Genomic DNA, 3480 nt, shown 5'->3' on the forward strand with positions numbered 1-3480 from the left:
TTTGTTAGATAAGGGGTTTATTCGTCCGAGTGTGTCTCCGTGGGGAGCACCTGTTTTATTTGTAAAGAAGAAGGATGGATCAATGAGGTTGTGTATAGACTATAGGCAGTTGAACAAGTTCACTATTAAGAATAGATACCCACTCCCTCGCATTGATGATCTTTTTGATCAATTACAAGAAGCTCAATGTTTCTCAAAGATTGATTTGCGATCGGGGTATCATCAGTTGAGGATTAGAAATGAGGATATTCCTAAAACTGCCTTTAGGACTCGTTATGGGCATTACGAATTCCTAGTGTTGTCTTTTGGGTTAACGAATGCACCTGCAGCTTTTATGGATATGATGAATAGGGTTTTTAGGCCTTTTATTGATAAGTTTGTTATTGTGTTCATTGATGACATCCTGGTGTATTCAAGAAGTGAAGAGGAACATAAAGAGCATTTGAGATTGGTGCTTCAAACTCTAAGAGATCATCGATTGTATGGAAAGTTCTCGAAAAGCGAGTTTTGGTTAGAGAGTGTTAGGTTTTTGGGACATGTGGTGTCCAAAAATGGGATAGAGGTTGATCCACAAAAAGTGGAGGCAGTTAAGCAGTGGCCTAGACCAGTTACGGTATCTGAGATTAGAAGCTTCTTGGGTTTAGCAGGATACTACAGGAGATTCGTGGAGAATTTTTCCCGAATCGCTGCTCCGTTAACGAAGTTGACACAGAAAAGTGTCAAGTTTCAATGGTCAGAAGAATGTGAGAAGAGTTTCCTAGAATTGAAGGGAAGGTTAATTACGGCTCCAATTTTGACAGTACCTTCTGGGTCTGGTGGTTTTACCGTGTACTGTGATGCATCCAGGATTGGTTTGGGTTGTGTTTTGATGCAGAATTGTAATGTGATTGCTTATGCCTCAAGAAAGTTGAAAAAGCACGAGCAAAATTACCCTACACATGATTTGGAGATGGCTGCGGTAGTGTTTGCCCTTAAGATTTGGAGACACTACTTATATGGAGAGACATGTGAGATATTTTCAGATCATAAGAGTCTTCAATATATCTTCCAGCAAAAGGATCTGAATTTAAGACAACGAAGGTGGATGGAACTGTTAAGTGATTATGATTGCACGATTCAGTATCACCCAGGCAAGGCAAATGTTGTTGCCGATGCCTTAAGCAGGAAATCTATGGGTAGTTTGGCTCATATTCAGGAGGTGAGGAGACCCTTGATTAAAGAGTTGCATGGATTGTTAGACGAGAGGGTCAGTTTTGAGATTTGTGAATCGGGAGTATTGTTAGCTCACTTTCAGGTTAAGTCAGACTTGGTAGACCGGATTAAAATAGCTCAGAAGAAGGATGAACGACTTTGCAAGATTCGAGATGAATTGGAGTTAGGAGGAGCTCTAGGTTTTGCTATCCATGAAGATGGTGTGTTGAGATTTGGTTCCAGGTTATGTGTTCCTGAGGTGGATGATTTGAAAAGAGATGTGATGATGGAAGCACACCAAACTGCTTATACTATACATCCTGGTTCTAACAAGATGTATAGAGACTTGAAAGAGTGTTATTGGTGGAATGGCATGAAGAGAGACATTGCTGAGTTTGTATCTCGATGCTTGACTTGTCAGAGGGTTAAAGGTGAGCATCAGAAACCACCAGGGCTTTTGCAGCCATTATTGATTCCTGAATGGAAATGGGAGAGGATCACTATGGACTTTGTGTCAGGTTTGCCTCGAAGTCAAGAGGGTTATGATTCGGTTTGGGTGGTCGTTGATCGTTTAACCAAGTCAGCTCATTTCCTGCCAGTAAAGGTGACATATGGGTTTGCAAAACTGGCAGAAATCTATGTTAACGAGATTGTAAGGTTGCATGGTGTGCCGATCTCAATTGTGTCTGATAGAGGTCCACAGTTCACTTCTCGGTTTTGGGTAAAGTTTCAGGAAGCTTTGGGGACTAACATTAAGTTAAGTACTGCCTTTCATCCTCAGACAGATGGACAATCTGAGAGGACTATACAAATTTTGGAGGATATGTTAAGAGCTTGTGTGATTGACTTTGGTGTAGGATGGAGCAAGTACTTGTCTTTGGTGGAGTTTGCGTATAATAATAGTTATCAAGTAAGCATTGATATGGCTCCATATGAAGCTTTGTATGGCCGGAAGTGCAGATCACCTATATGTTGGTATGAGGTTGGCGAGAGGAGATTAATGGGTCCCGAGTTAATACGGATTACTTCAGATAAGATTAAGGTGATCCGAGATAAACTTCAAACGGCTCAGAGTAGGCAAAAGAATTATGCAGATAAGAGGAGGCGTAATCTAGAATTTTCAGTGGGTGACAACGTGTTCCTAAAAGTCTCTCCGACTAAAGGGATATTCAGATTTGGGAGAAAAGGAAAGTTGAGTCCTAGGTATATAGGACCCTTTGAGATCTTGGAAAGAGTAGGGGTAGTGGCATATCGGCTTGCTTTGCCACCTAATCTATCCTCTATACATCCAGTGTTCCATGTTTCAATGTTGAGGAAGTATTTGTTTGATCCATCTCATGTGCTGGAAGTTCAACCGGTTGAATTGAGAGAAGATATGTCATACGAAGTTCAACCAGTAGAAATAGTGGATCGACAAGTGAGAAAGCTTAGGTCGAAAGATATAGCTTCAGTAAAAGTGAAATGGAAGGGTCATTCACATGAGGAAGCGACATGGGAGCTCGAGGATAAGATGCGTGAGGAGTATCCTCATCTTTTCGATAATCTCGGTAAGTATTCAATCATTCTATTAAGTTTCGAGGACGAAACTTTTATAAGGTGGGAAGATTGTAATGTTTTGAAAAAAAAACAAAAAGGAATAGGAAAAGGCAACAAAGCCCTTAAAGGCTTAAAAGTGAGTAAAATGAATAAGGGGTATTGTGGTAATTGAATAATAGTTAATAAATATAAATAGGAAGAAAAATAAAACAAAAGAACAAAAGAGAGAGCTGTATTTTGAGAGCAAACGTAAGAGAGGGAGAAGGAAGAAGAAGAAGAGAAAAGAGGGGAAGAGAAGGGAAAGGAAAGAGATTGAGAGGAAATAACTTTAAAGGTAAGATTTAGGTTGTTAAATGTATAAATGTGTTGTTTTAAATTTAAATTTATGTTTTGATAAATATTAGAGGTTTGAAAATTTGTGTTTTGGGTTTATTGATGAATTAATTTGAATGTTATAAGGTTGATTGTTGTGGGTAATTGATTAATTAGTTGATTTTGAGAGATTGTTGGTAAAGATGATGATGTTGAGTTATGATTTGTGTAAATTGTGAATTTTGAGTTGGAATTCTGGAAAGAACAGTAGGTAATCTGTGAACAATTCTGGGTTTGAGGTTGAAGATGACGAAAATTCAATTTGGTCCCTCAATTTGTGGAAATTACAGTTTAGTCCCTAAACTTTGGAAAAATTATAATTTGACCCCTAATGGTATTTTGAGATTCTGGACAGTGTTATTATGAGGTTAAGGATGATGA

Source organism: Populus euphratica, unplaced genomic scaffold (genome assembly GCF_000495115.2).
Source record: "Populus euphratica unplaced genomic scaffold, PopEup_1.0 scaffold100.1, whole genome shotgun sequence".
NCBI classification, from domain to species: Eukaryota; Viridiplantae; Streptophyta; class Magnoliopsida; order Malpighiales; family Salicaceae; genus Populus; species Populus euphratica.